The sequence below is a fragment of the Sciurus carolinensis genome, unplaced genomic scaffold, assembly GCF_902686445.1.
Source record: "Sciurus carolinensis unplaced genomic scaffold, mSciCar1.2, whole genome shotgun sequence".
NCBI lineage: Eukaryota > Metazoa > Chordata > Mammalia > Rodentia > Sciuridae > Sciurus > Sciurus carolinensis.
The window spans coordinates 448,365-464,649 of record NW_025920200.1 but is presented as its reverse complement, the minus strand read 5'-3'; the positions used below and the strand labels follow the sequence as shown (position 1 = coordinate 464,649).

Here is a 16,285-nt window from a genome sequence, read left to right as displayed (position 1 = left end):
TAATCCAAGTTGGTGGCTGAGGCATCCCAACTCATTGGTAGCTTAGAGCCATATGGCAGCATGCATGTGCAGGGCCTGGCATGTTTGCATAGGGTAAACCAGAGCTAGAGATCTTAGGAATCTTGTTAAGATCCATCAGACAAGAATAGATAATTAATCTATATCCAAAAATTTGCCTTTTTCAGAATATCATATCTTTGGAATCATACAGAATGCAGCTATTTTTCCTGATTGATTACTTTCACTTAAACGATAGATTTTGAGTTCCCATAAATTCTTTATATGGATTGATGGTGAATTTCTCTTTAGCACTAAATAATGTTTTACTTATGAGTGGTCTATCTTTTATTTGTGCATTCACCCACAGAAGACCCTCTTTGCTTTTATATTTGGTAATTAGGAACAAAGCTATTATAAAGACCCATGTGAATCTTTTCATGAGAACATAAATTTTCAATTTACATGGAAAAATATCATGGAATGTCATTACTGGAGTATTTGATATCAATAGGTCTTGTTTATTAAGAAATCTCTGAATCATCTTCCAAAATGGTTGTACCATTTTTCATTCAGTTAGCAGTGAGAGTTCCAGTTGGTGCATGAATTTCCCTTCATCTAGTGTAGACATTTTTAAGACTGAAGCCACAATATTTAATTAACTGGTAGTGATATTTTACTGTTGCTTTATTTGCAGTCCCTGATGTCATATGATGCTGAGCATTGTTCATATGCTTATTTGACATCTGTGTGTTCTCTGGTGAGGTGTCTTACATTGTACTCAATTTTGTATATAGGCTCTTCAGTTTCTCATTGTTTCAATTTTAGTTATTGTTTGTATTTTGTATATAACAGTAATTCTGGATAAGCATTTTGTTAATATCATTTCCTGGTCTAAGACTTGCATTGTCATTGTTTTGTGTGATCATTCATAAATCTATGTCAGATATAATATTTGTGTATATATCAGTGTGATTCATGGTGGTATGTTCAAACATGGTTATGCACAATTTCATTCCCCAGTACTTCCTTGTCCTTCCCTTCTCTCTCCTCTCAATCCTCTTTCTTTGCTATGTGGGTCTTCTGAAGACCATTTTACATTTGTTCCTTTGTGAAAAAATCAGTTGATTATATTTACACAGCTCTAAATCAGTTGACTGCATGTTTCATTACTTCTTTGTGTATTTTTCACAAATAGTGCATTATATGGGATCTTATATATCATCTACCTTTCATATAAATTTTAACAATAGTGTATATAAATAACTTTCAAGAATTTTGATTGTGATTGTATCTATAGATTATGAATCTCTTTGGAAAAAGTGATACCTTGACAATATTGAATCTTTCTATCCATGAACTTGGAATAACCTTCTGTTTGTTTATTCTTTTATGTCTTTCATCAAGGTTTAATTTTTTTAATACAAATGTACATATTTTGGTAGGATCATAATGGATTTTTAAAAACAGTATTTCTTACTTTTACCTTCTTGGTGATATCTTCATATTTTCCTTAATAGAAATGTTTTTCAAATTTCAATTTCTAACCTCAGATTATCCCTGAGGTTAGAAACTATTCATTGTTATATTTTCAAATACATGCTTTAAACATCTATTTTGTTCTCCTTGCTCTTTTCTCCATCTGGTTAAGCTTAATTAGTTTTTAATAACCTTATAATTAATTTGTTTACTTTTTGACAAATTGATCAGCCTACGGTATAATTGGACTCATGAGAATTTTTTGGTCAGCATATATAAAAATACTATTTGTTAAATGCTAATTTGTTAGAAGACATAATAGGTTTAATCAATGCAAACAATGGGTATTATGATGGGCAAATATTTCTCATATGCTCTTGTGAAAGTAAACCATGTAGTTCTGCAGTTCCTCTTGCTACAAATATTCACTTACAATTGTACATCGTTTTGCCACAAGAAGAAAACAGACAAATATTTAACAAGTCTGTACAATATTCTTCAATTTTAAATCTTCAGCATTTGATTGTAAATTTTTCAGTGTAAAATTTTAATCAACTTTATTGGTAAAATTCATAAAATTAAATATTAAGCAAGGAATGTGTAGAAAGGAGAGTCAAATCCCTCTCCAGGTTTTCCCTTCCCTAGCACCTTCATGAATGCCCTGGATACTTCCCTGTTGTGCAGGCTCTAGATGCAGGGTTTCAAGCATGGGGGTGAGGATGGTGTAGAAGGCCAATGCCATCTTGTCCTGGGTGGGAGACTGGTTAGAAATGGACCACTTGTAGATGATCATGGCTGCTCCATAGTACATAAAGACCACCATGAGGTGGGAGGAGCAGGTGGCAAAAGCTTTGTGGTGACCCTCCCGAGACCCCATGCAAATGGACAGCCAGAATCACACAAACACAGGAAGCAATGATGATTGCTACAGGGAATAGAAGCAAAATGATATGGCAGAAAAACATTGTCCTTTCTAATGTCAAGGTGTCCATGCATGTGAGGGGGATGAGCAGGGCTGAGGCATCACAGGAAAAGTGGAATATTCCCCAGAAACCACAGTATGAAAAGGACAGAACAACTGCATCTTCAGTTATACTATAGAGGTAGCCAAGGACCCAGGAAGAAGCAACCGTGAGGCCACAAACTTTTTGGTTCATGAGAACTGGGTATCCTAATGGTTGGCAAATGGCCACATAGAGTTCATACACCTTTGCAGCCAACAGGAAGCATTCACCTCCCATCAGGGACATGTAGAAGAATATCTGGGTCCCACAGCCTTCCAGAGAGATGGATTTCCTGCCAGAAGAGTAGTTAAAGGCCATCTTGTGGACAGTGGTGCAGATGAGCATGAGGTCCATGAGGGAGAGCTGACTGAGGAGGAAGTAGGGGATGTGGAGATGGGCATCCAGGTAGATGAGAAGGACCATGGAGGAGTTTCCCATGAAGAACACTGTGCAGATGCCCAGGACCAGAGTAAAGAGAAAAGACAGGGCTGAAGATCTGGTTCCCCCAACCCATGGTGAACTGCTCACTGTGAAGATATAGCATGTAAGGAATGTCCGGGATTGAGTCATGGGATATCAAGGTTTTCACTCTTAGAATAGCACACCTATCATGTTCCTTCTGAATGAGAAAATTATTTATTGAGAAATAGATTTTTTAAAATTTGTTCCATATGGATGATGAGCCTCATTTTTAAGTTGAAGTGATTTTTAAAAGCAATCCAACACCATGGTAGGTTTTGAATTAAGAACACAGAAGTCTTCTCAAGATGATTCAGATCCATTCAGGAACAAGTAAAGTCAAACATGCAGGGTGGTTTATCCTTTAACCACTATACTAACAACCAGAAGAAACACATATTTAAAATAAACTTGGTGATATTTTCCCATCACTGTTCCATTGGAATCCCACACTCTCACTCTATGTTCCTTATAAAATTATTTCTACCAACATGTACAGAGAAGTATTTTCCAGTGGAAAAAAATGTCACAAAACTGGTAAATCAAGAGTAAGAGGTTCATTAGGAGATAGTATTGAATTTAATATAAATGTGGCCTTGATGATCCCCAACCCTCATTCCACCTTCAAAGAGGTATGTCTCGAGACATTCTGTCATAGGCCACTTCCTGGGAAGAGGGTACAATACAGTGTCCTTGCACCTGTTTTAAATACCTGCTAATGATTATTATACCTGGGTGATCTTAAAAAATTAATATCTTTTCTCATGATTGCTTTGGAAAATGTGAATTATATGCTGAAGAGTGTTATAAAGACTAATGCCATTTAAAAATACTTAGAACTTTATCTAGAATACAGTTTATGCCATGTAAATATTTATATGTAAATAAGTACTATTAGAAGAGACTATTTCTATTTTTATTACAATTTAATTAATTTCTTTAATTTCTTGTAGCAATATGACAGTAAGAAAGTGAGGCAACATTAAAACATCCCTTTCACACCCTGATTCTTGTGATCAAGTCAGAAAGATCAGACATGTTGCTCAGAGTAACAGGCATGAGTTAATTGAAGGGATAGAAAAAAGGAACACTCCCAAGGCAGAGAGTAGGTCCTCTCAGGGAGGAGAGGGACAACATCCTCTCTTGCCCTCTAGTTTTAATGAGGTCCCAGGAAAATTTCCTGAGAGTCCCACCCAGGTCCACCTGTTGACTTGGCTGACGGCAGGTGACATCTTAATTTTAAGTCACAGCTCTCATGACAGCTGTGTGTTGTCTTGAGCCATGATGACTGGTTCTAATTGGATTTTTAACCATGTGTTCTTAACAGGTTTTATGGTTAGTAGGAGCTATCCTTATCTTCCACGATCTGTGAAAATGGTTACAAACATCTCTCCCTTCAAAATAACTTTGGTTCCACTTGTCAACATGTCCATGCAGATGACATGTAGTTTGCTGGGGAATGTGACATACCCTGTCCACTTAGGCCAGGCAGGACTTCAGGTGAATTCCTTTTTGGCAAAAAAAAAGCATGCAGGGGTCAGCACAGTGTGCCAATTTCATAGAATTAATCTCAGCCTGGCATTTCCACCATCCTCACCTGTCTGTCCTATAACAGCAAGACACAAACAGAAATTTTTTGGACAGTCAATATCATCTTTTTAGTTCTTTACTTTCACATCCATCTTTTTCCCCTGTTCCTTGCTTCTTACTCCAAAGGCCAAGACCTTAGCATCTTTCTCTTCTCTTTCCTGCTTCATCTGGGCTTTTCCTCTTTCCAAGTGTAAATCAGAGAATTCGGCCTTGTATTGTGGTTCTAGACTTTAAAAAGAAAACATTTCTATGTGGCTCAGTCAAATTTCCTAAAATTGAACATCTAATTTGACAAAACTCCAATTTAAAATACATTGTTGTGCATTGGCCTATTTTATTCTGGGGTCTGCAGCAGAAGCAATCATTTTAGTGTAACATCACTTGAATGTCTCTCTCCCTGGTAAATATCTCCACCAGGCTGTGAACAAACTAAGAGTTCACTTTCTCCTTCACCATGGAACCTGTTCCCACTTTTCGTGGGTGCAGTATCACCAACTCCCACAGCCACAGTGATAGGAAGCTTTGTTTTATTTATCCACATTTCACTCATACTTGCTGACATCTGTAATCTTGTTTACTTGTTCCCATAACTTTGATTTAAAATTAATTCCCCTTTGCATTTTCAATGAGCAGAAGCCCAGATATGAAGTTTAAAGCATAACTCTATTTTTATTACATTACTGAGTCTCGAATTGCTATTTTGAATGACTCCTGCACTACCCAGTGAACAAATTATAAGCATCTCTTTCACCATTGAATCATTTCAAGCTTTTTATCTATGTAATATTCATCAGTTCCGTGACTATAACAACTCAAAATTCTAATTTAGATACTTCATTCTGAATTTTTAATTTAAATTATTTTAGAAATGTTTCTGACATTCAAACATTTCTAAAATAATTTAAATTAGATCAATCATCTAATAAAAAATTATTAGATGATTGATTCCTGACTGTTAAACTATATGCTTATTTCTTACATGCTACTAATCTCACAGGAGAGGTTCACACGCAGTTGGAGTCCATCAGGTCCTCATAAAGATCTAACACGTGAGTAATAGACCAGATCTACTGAAGAGTCCTGTGATAATTCTGGGTACATGTTTCCTTGCTGGAGATAAAATCTTACATTCACTTAGCATGTTCAATAGCATTTTTTCATTTAGTGTAAACACTACTATGGTAAATATGAAAATTAAATTTTACAAAGGATATAAAGGGATGTGTTGCAGGACAACATGAAAAATTTACCTGCTCTTCAGGGATTTAAGTACCAATTTCTAATATATAACTGTTGATTAAAGTATGTTTTCCTCTTGTTGATCTCAAGAAAGAATAAGATATTTTTTAATTCAGAGTATCTGAGACTTACCTTCTAGCTGACACAGTACTGCTTACAGAGAACCTGAAAATAATTTGTTTTCTGGGAAAAAAAAGAAACCTGGAACATTATTTTATTAAATCTTCAGTGATTCACATTTTCAATCCCTCCAGATGATTCAGTCCCTTGTCTTAAATTATAGTAAGACATGTTATTGAAGCAGTCACACCCACTTCAAAACAAAAAGGTCAAATACCCTCCAAGGACCTCAACTCATGGCTGTCAGCTACTGAGAGCATGACTTGTGCCTTTCCTGCCTCTCACTTGACAATTGTCAGTCTCAGCAGCCTCAGAAACCAGGCACTTGATTAAAGCCAGGGTGCCCTTGCCATGGTCCACAAGGACTAGCAACACAAGGAATAAACCTCCTGAGAATTCTCCAGAAGAGCAAATTCCTAGGCCTCTTAGCCTGCACTGGCATGATTTGGGTTTTCCTCCACTCCTACCTATGTATTCTCCTAACACCTATAGCAACTCATCCTCATCTCAGGGCAGAGATGTTCCTGCAGGGTCTGACATCACCATGGGTACCAGGCTGAGCAGCTGAATACTCCCCACTCAATTTTGAAATGTTCACCCAGAAAGACAGCATTTCTACATGTCAGTCAACATTCATAAACTCAGCCACCCCTACCACCCTTTCACAGGAGTTAAACAAGCTGTCTCCTTTGTCCCTGGAGTCAGTGTGGCACTCACGATCAGTGCCAAGTCTTCCTCCTGTTGAAGCAAGACATCAGAAAAGAGTCCTACTCTCACCAGAGGAAAGCCTGTGTCTGCTTCCTTTGCCTGAGAGTACAAGAACCTCACAGCCAGCAGCATTATCACCTAGGTGTCTTCTGAAGCCCTGCATAAAATTAGTTCCATATTTTGGAAACATGAATTCTACTGATATTGAAGATCTAATACAAAATTCTCTTGGCTTCTTGATTGATAACATAAATTTCCTATTTAGCACCCTTTGTTTCCTGGATCATTCATATATCAATGACTCCAGTTTTACTGTCTTTCTTTTTTAAATATCTTATTTACAAATTCTTTTATTTATCCCATAAAGTTGAAGAAAAAATGATTTTTGACTTCCCATTTCTAAATATAGTAGCCTTCCTTGTGCTTTGACATTAGTTTCCTATTAGTAATACTCTGTTAAAAGTTCACAAAATATTTCTCAAACTTCTAAATCAAGTGACCCCCTTCAGGGCATTGTTCAACTTGATATGTCTATGTGTGCAGTATTATCATATCATATACATTCATTTTTTGAAAACTTACCAATGGTGGTTATTCTTCTGGTTTTACTACTAGTGGTCTTGTCACTATTCTCAAATAGCAGGTTTCTCCCCCTAATCTAAACAAATAAAATCCACAGTTCTTCAGCAGCAGTTCCTGCTATCATTGGGTGGAGACCTTGCCCCAGTGGTCTCAACAGAGTTCATGCTGGTCTGGGTTTGCTTTCTCTTCGTGACTGCCTTGATTCACTTGTATTTCCAGATCTACTCTTCTTTGATTTTTCTTCAAACTCTTGATCACTTCATCTGAGTGATTCATGCAATATTTTTTTCTGAATCCCATGTGTTATCAAATGCATGACACATAGTTTTTTGAATAGTCCTTTCTCACTGGATGCTTGCCAGGCTCAGGTCTGAACCACAAATCTCTCAATGAATCCACTGTTCTTTCAGTGCTGACTTTAGCTTTCAAGTCGGCCTCTGTCTTATGAATAATGCACCTTACCTAGGTATTCAGTAGGAACTGTACCATCACAAGGAAGTATCTGCACTTTCAGAAGTACTTCCTGCTGGGCATGAGATATTATCATAGAATCAGCTTCTCCTGAGGCTGAGGCAGGGAAATTTCTTCCTCAAGGTCAAGGTCATCCTGGGCAATTTAGCAACCTGTCTAAAAATTAAAAAAAAATAATAAGGGCCAGGGACATAGTGCTTTCCTAGCTGGTGCAAGGCCCTGAGTCAAATCCATAGGAAGACAGTAAACAGAGCAGTAAAATCATACACCTAGTTGCACACAGAATCCTTGGACTCTTTTGCATTCTTACCATCTGTGAAAATTGGATGAACATTTTCTTTCACTGTGTTCCCAAAATCATTTGGCATTGTTTGAATGGCCTATTAAATTTTTGTGAACCTACTTTATGAGAAATGATACCTCACTTTTTACATTAATACTCATTTTTCTTACTGATTTGGAGAGTTATCTCATATATTTATTACCAATTCTGATTTATTCATCAATTAATTCAATTTCAAACCACTAATGTTTTCTGAGAGCAAAATAAAAATGTAATTTTATAAATTTCATATAAATTATCAATTTCCCAAAAATCATATCCCACTGTACTGATTTATAATACCATCTAAGATCATTTACCAAGTGTCCATTTATAAAAAGACCCTTTTTCTAAAGTCTTTAAATTCATTTCTTTTTTAAAAGTAGAAAATTATTTGTTTTTAATTTCCATGGTTTAAAATCAAATATTGATAAAATTGAAGAAGGCATCTCTAGTTTTATTTTAGTTGCTAAGTTTCACTGAATGTTCTTTATTCTTCATCTTTCATCTCAAAATGCTTAAATCTGGGCTTCTTTGGTTTGTTTAGAAAAAATAACTTTAATGGGAATAAGGAAGATAATAGAATAAACTGGCCATCACTTTCCTATATTCATATATGAATACATGACCAGTGTCATGTACAACAAGAATAGGATATTATATTCCATATACATATAATATGTCAAAATATACTCTACTGCCATGTGTACCTAAAAAGAACAAATAAACAAATAAATAATTTTACATTTAATTCACTTAAACTATGGATTTTATGGTAAATAATAAGTTCTGTTATTTATATAGTTTCCATAGTCTGTATATTTCTGAGGATTTGTTCTGTATAGCCATAAGTAGAATTACTGACTCCTAATTTACATGCAAGTATTATTTAATTAGACAGCAGCAGGCTGCTCTCTGAGATGCCAACATTTGACCTTGCTCCCAAAAGTAGTTCACAGAATTCAGATCTGCCCATATTCTCTGAATCACATTTCATTCAAATTTTGAAATTTACTGTTATTTGACAAAAAAGTGATGTTTCCTTGTCACTTCTCTGATAAATTAAGGAAAGTGTGTTTTCAATAAGATGTAGATGTACATTTCATATTGTCAATTTTATTGACTTTTCTTAGAAATAAAAAAATCATCTTTTAATCTACATCAGTGTGCTAGGTTTGGTAATAATGTGCTATACTAAATAAACCTTAATTTATAAGAATTAAATACTATTTCACTGGTCTTTTGTTGTTTAAAATATGTCCCATCTACTTTATAAGAAATTGATGATTATACATTATGTTTAAATCATTCTGTATTAATATGGTCTATGTTTATGTCTTGAAACATTCTGGAGTTCAGTTTCTATATATCTTTTTCTCTATGTCTGGGTTCCACATATGAGAAAGAACATTTGACTCTTCACTTTCTGAGTCTTGCTTATTTCACTTAGCATGATGTTCTTTAGTTTATCCATTTACGAAGTGACATAATTTCATTCTTTTTAATGGCTGAATAAACTATACACACACTTGTTTGTCTACACACATTTTCTTTGTCTACACTTCTGCTGATGGGCACCCAGACTCTTCCACAACTTGAATTTTATGCATTGCATGACTAAACATTGCAATGCATGTATTGCTGTAGTATGCTGATTTCAATTCTTTTTGTTAAAAACTAAGGAATGGGGTAGCTGGATCATGTGGTAATTCCATTTCTAGTATTTTTGAAGACTCTATACTGATTTCCATATTGGTTGTACTTATTCACAGTCACATCAACAACATATGAGTATTCCTTTCCCCCCCACATCCTTGCCAGCAATTATTTTTGTGTTCTTAATGATTACCATTCTGAGTGAGAGAGATAACATCTTGGTGTAGTTTTGATTTGCATTTTCCTAACTGCTAATGGTGTTGAACATTTTATTTATTTGTTGGCTATTTGATTTTCTTCTTTTGAGAAATATTTTTATATAATTTGCCCATTTATTGATTGGATTATTTTGGTTTTTGGGTGTTAAGTTGCTTGAGTTCTTTATACATTCTGCTGTTAATACACTTGGAAGAATAGGTGGCAAAGACTTTCTAACATTAATTAGGCTCTCTCTTCATAGTCACTTCCTATGCTGTGCAGAAGCTCTTTAATTTGAAATCTTCCCACTGACTGACTCTTGGTTTTATTTTTTAAAGCTTTATGAGTTCAATTAAGTTGGAGGCTCTGCCTTTACTTTATGTTTTCTCCTAGAAGTTGAAGAGTTTCTGGCATAGTTTCTACATTTTTTATTTACTTTGAGTTCATTTGGGGCAGGGTGAGAGATAGGAATCAAGTTCATTCTTCTACAAATGGATTATTCCCCTCTATTGTTTGAATATTGCTGACATTATTTATGCACATCTATCATGAAATTTTATTGTCTGAGAATTGTATTTTGCACTTGTTGAACCTTCTAAAACATTTTCTCCTATTGTAATTTCATTCTTTATCATTGCCATTACTCTTCTTTGCCCAAGTAAACTTGATCATATAAGAAACACTGAAACCCAATTAATACTGGGTTTTAAGCCCCAAAAAACCCAGCAGGTTTGAGGTGGTTGTGATTAGGGATGATGGTGCAGAGGGAATCTGCTCTGAGATTTGCAGTGTTTATCTGTCTGTGGTGAAGATATTTCAGTTCTAAAATATTTTTATGTTCATTTGTCTAAATTCTACTGGTACCCAATGTGAATGCTAAGAATATGTAATAATGTAATATAATATACCTATAAATTGCAGAATGAAATCAATAATTTCAATTCTGTAAACAGTAAATTTGGAGCAAAATTGAATTGGGGTTTTAATGAACTTCCACAAAATTTAATCTTTTTGCTTTCTATTCCCCATGTATATACCACAGTTGGCTTTTGTGGGTGAATAAGAGACTATTATAAGTTCTGAGAACAATGATGCCCTCACAGTGGAGTTCTGAGATTTTTTATATTTTAAATATAAATTCATAGATACTTATATTTTAAATCTCTATGTTCTTCAAAATTTGCGACATTTCCCTCTGCGGTCAACGTCATTTTGTTACACTTGAACCAAGAAAGAGCATTGAGGGTCAACAGTGCAAGAGCATGCTCAGAACTGAAACCCTTACTATGCCACATATTATCTAGAGGGAAGCCTGAAGGAACCTACTTCATCACCCTCAGGGAAGTGACTGACACTTCTGCTGGAGAGACATATTCAATAACATGATAGGCAACAAAAAGTTCCAAAATCAAGAGAAGCTAAAAGATGAAGATCTGAAGGGAATAGATAATGGCAGGAATTTAAAAAGTGCTTATATCCAAACAAGTGCTCTTGACAAGCTTGCATGATAGATCTAAACTGAGACATTCATCTGTCAAATGAGAAAACCTTATCACATGTAGTCAATGCATTTAAAGAACTTTTTATAGTGTTCACCACAATGCTTCAGTTTTGTGGCTTGGGATTTTGCATGTAGAATATGCACATTGTGTTAGGTGCTAGTAGTAACTGGGAGGGCACCAAGCACTCAGAGTCAGCATCTGGTCCTTCAGTGAGCAGATGTCTCCCATTGGCATTACTGCTTTCCCCTTCTGAAATTGAGCACACCTCTCCTGACAGCAGGTATGGACCTGTGACTTGGTCAATGAAATGTCAGCAGAGATGACTGACAGAAGCAGAGAACCAGTGTGCACTCTCCCACATTCTCAGTCTGGGCAGCTGACCTTCCACTGTAAAATCTGCTTTCTGGTGCTCAAAACAATTTCCTGTCAAGTTTTCTAACTTTGAAACTGCTACACCTCCCTTTGATTTCACATGCACATCAGAGCTTTTTCTCATGCGAAAGCTAATTTTTATTATGATTCTCCTTGGAATTATAATGTACATTTAAATTATTTTTGACCATAGATTTTATGTTATTTACTGTGAACCATTATTTTTAACACATACTTTGATTATTTTAAACATATTTGCAAAAGCTTGCTTACTTGTGAATTCAAGTTTTTTTTTTTTTTCACATTGGGGTCAACCTTCTGGGAAGGCAAATGGAGCTACCTAGATTTACATTAATGATCAGGATGGAGCTTACAACATGGATGGTTTTGACTCTGAGGTGAAGCAGTCACTTAGTTTCTGATTGTTGGGTCTTCCCATCATTTTTTCCACATTTTTTAATTCAAATATTTACATGTTTTATTTTAGTGACACTGTGTTCTTGTTTTGTGATGTCTCTGTCAATGGTACACTGTGCAGAAAGCCACCTCCCCCAAAACCTTCATTTGACAGGTATTATAAACTGGAAATAATGCTGGAGTGCTAGGACTATAGTTGCTATCACAGTATAACCTACTGTATCACAGCTGTTACTGTTGACAATCAAAATTTCTTTTTTTTTTCCTTTTTTCAATGGTAGGGTAAAACTTTGCCTTGCAGGTGTTAGGCAAGTGCTTTGTCACTGAGATGTATACCTTATCCTTGAAATAAATATTTCAGGTATATGATGCTCAGAAACCAAAATAACATTATTTTAACCACAACATGTTCTGAATGAATGTATGGAGTTGAATGAAGTAAGAAATGGTTAGAAAAAAGTGTATATTCCTTTAATCAACCTGACAATTTTTAAAACATATAAGCAAGCAAGTAAATGTCCTCAAAGCCCTTGAATGTTTTTGGCAAACACAGGTCATTGGGGGAGGGTAGTAGAGCAGCCACATTTCCTTGACAGGGAAAGGAAGACTACAAGGCTCTGCAGTCACTTTGTTCTTGCCCCCACTCCTCCCATCTATCTTCACACAGAACATGTGTTCCTTATATATATTTTTTTTACTTAATTTTGAATGAGTAAATGACTTAATGCTTACATTTCTTCTAACACATTTGACCTTTGAAAATAAATTGAGACCATCTTAATTCTCTTTATTAATATTTAACAAATGCATGACTATACAATAGAATTTTAACACAGAATACTTTTAAAAATAACATTTAGGCTTTCTATGTTGGGTTATGCTTCAGTGCTGGGGATTTAACCCAGGGCCTCACAGCTGCTGAGTATGCACTGTACCACTGAACTACACTCAACCTCTTAAAGTTGGGTTTTTAGTGAGAGTCTTTTAAGATGAATACCAGGTACATCAGGTCATTCTTCTTAATGACAACTCTGTTACTTATTGAATATTCAGATTATCCAAAAGGAAAAATGTTGATATAGGATGTATTTTAATAGTCATATGTAGTACATTCACATAAGTAATATGTAGTAATCAATCCCAATCCATCACCTCAGTTGATTGTCCAAAACATGACTATTACTAAGTAGTTCAGGGCAAACCTCTTTAATTTCCAATGTATTTCATGAATTAAAATGCTTGTCATGATTTTCTTGATGTCTCATTTTACTTGTTTATTTTTAAGACTGTAGATAACAGGGTTGAAAAGTGGGAGGATGAAATAGTAGAACATGGAAAGCACCATGTCATGGCTGGTGGCAGGTACAGCAGATGGCCTAAGGTAGATGTAAACCCTGAGCTGAGGAAGACCATGAGAATGTGGGGAACACAGGTGGAGAAGGCCTTTTTTCCATCTGCTCCAGTGTAAACCTGACAACAGTAGAGAAGATGTGAACATGAGACCTGAGGATGAAGATGAAGCAGTCATCACCAGTCACCAGGCCAGAGACAGTAACAGTGACCATGATGCTGAAAGTGTCAGAGCAAGAGAGCTCCAGCAGAGAGGGGATGTCACAGAAGAACTGTTGGATGACATCGGACCTATAGAAGGGCAGCTGGAAAGTGTTGCTGGTGTGGGCAGCAGTATAGACCAGACCACTGAGCAGCGAGATCAGGGTCATCCAAATGCATGCTCTAGGCCTCTTGACTGCCAGGTAGTAAAGGGGCTGACAGATGGCTATGGAGGGGTCCCAAGTCATGATGGTGAGAAACAAGAGTTCCATGTACACAGAGAAAACCACCAGGAAGACTTGAGCTGTGCACACCACCTTGCAAATGCCACTGCTGCCAAGCAGGGAGTTCATGCATAACTTAGGGACTATCACTGAAATGTAGCAAATGTCCAGGATTGACAGGTTTCTGAGGAACTACATGGGGGTGTGAAGGCTCTTGTCAGTGGTGACGACAATGATGGGAATGTTTCCCATTACAGTCACCAAGTAAATTAGAGAGAAGGATGCAGCAAGTGAGACCTGCAGATCCCAGAAATCAGAACTTCAGCCCTGTCTTTGTCCTCCTGGGCATCTTCGATCACATTCCACCCACACCTTCCTCTTCACTCTTGGCATCTTCAGTGTGGCGTTCATGGGGAACTCCCCCATGACCCTCCTCATCTACCTGGATGCTCAGATCCACTCCCCTCTATTCTATACTCAGCAACCTCTCCCTCATGGACCTAATGCTCATCTGTACCACTGTACCCAAGATGGCCTTCAACTACTTTTCTGACAGGAACTCCATCTCTCGCGCAGGCTGTGGGACCCAGATATTCTTCTATGTGTCTCTTCTGGGAGCCAAGATTTTCCTGTTGACTGTCATGGCCTACGATTGCTATGTGACCATTTGCCACAAACTTTGATACACCATCCTCTTGAGTCAGAAACTCTGTGTACTCCCTCTCTCCTGCACAGACATTTCTGCATTTGAAAGACTGCTGTTTGTTGTGTGCTTTTGCTCATCTTTCCAATTTCAATTATCATATTCTGCTCCCATGTCCTCTGTGTCATCCTCCACATGGACTCTGGCATAAACCAGAGCAAAGCCTTTGCCACCTGCTCCTCCAACATGTCAGTGGTAGGACTCTACTATAGGACTGTCATGTTCATGTACATGAGACCAGTATTCACCCACATAGTAGAGCAGGACAAGATGGTATTGACCTTCTACACCATCCTAACCCCCATATCGAACCCCCTAATATATAGCCTGCACAGCAGGGAGGTGTCCAGGGCACCTAGGAAGCTCTTGAGGACAGGAAGTTTAACATGACTTTCTCCAGCATCTGCTGTGGTTCTATTTGGGATGCTGGCCTTCCAGGCCAGGCATCAGTTTGCAAGTCCTGACCTTAGTTAAGAGCATAAATTGAATTCCATCCTCTGCTTTTGGAGAGATACCTCTTTGTTCCTGAATTCATAACTTGCCTGTATTTGTCTTTGGTTTTACTGACCCTCAGACCTGTCTTGGTTGTTTTAATCCTGATCCTTCTTTATGTCCTTCCCACACATTTAGGAATGGGGAATTTTTTTCCAAATAAATTTTATGTCTGTATAAAACAGCTCTTACAAATCATTCTTTTTCACCTTTATATTGGAAGGGGAGACTTCAGTGAGTCCAAGAGGAACATCTCTTTCACTTGGCTGCAGGATCACCCTCATGATTGTGATTACTTTACACCTCTTTCATTCTTACATCAGCAGTCAGTATCTTTTTGGAGAATTTAGCAAACTCTCAGTTTCTGGAACTGCTGGCCATGATTTTTTTTTATAGCTAAAAAATGGTTTATTAAACATGATTCCATAAAACTCACTAAAATTGTACTGAAAACTATTTTTGGTCTCTAAATCTGTCCAAATTAATTGATTAATATCCACAAGTTGCCCATATTTTGTTAAAATGTTTATGCTCCCAAGCTGTTTTCACAAGATTGCAATCTGTGTGCATAAATCCATTATATCCCTGAGAATTGAAATCAATCATTGCCTTGATTTCTGTGTTCATATTTTAAATCCAGTATTTTTTGTTTGCTGTCTATTAATTTAATTTTTTACCTAACCTTTATCTTACACATAAATGCCGTGACCATGTGTAATAATCTATTGCCCTCCTTGGGGGCACTACAAAATATTTTGGGATAAGTAGAATATTCTTAATGCTTTTTGTTTTTTAGATAAAATAAATGTCCCATAAAATTTAGCAGGTACAGGTGTACAATTTCATGGATTTCAATACACTGATTTATTTATGTGAAATTAACTGCTGTTTAAATTTTATCACTCCAAAAAGAAAGTTCATAATCCCTAGCAGTTATTCTTCATGCCCTCCTGCCCTGTCCATGGCAGTCATGGCTTTGGCAACAGATTTGCCTATTTTGGACCTTACATGTGAATGGTATGTGTTCTTTTCAACTGAGTATTTCTACTTAGCATAATGTTTTCATGAATCTTGTGGAATCATCATCAGTTCTCCATTCTCACATGCACATTAGTGATATTCCTTAAAAAGACTGTTCTAAATTTTGTTTGTTTAGTCAACAGTTAAGACTGCAATATTTTTATGTTTGGACTCTTATG

At 36.5% G+C, this 16,285-nt stretch overlaps 2 pseudogenes; one reads left to right on the top strand and one right to left on the bottom strand.

Moving 5' to 3' along the window:
* Positions 1 to 2,061: 2,061 nt before the first annotated feature.
* Positions 2,062 to 2,957, bottom strand: LOC124974976 (olfactory receptor 2M3-like; annotated as a pseudogene).
* An 11,428-nt stretch (positions 2,958 to 14,385) lies between these two features.
* On the top strand, positions 14,386 to 14,984 carry LOC124974975 (olfactory receptor 2M4-like; annotated as a pseudogene).
* Positions 14,985 to 16,285: the final 1,301 nt, after the last annotated feature.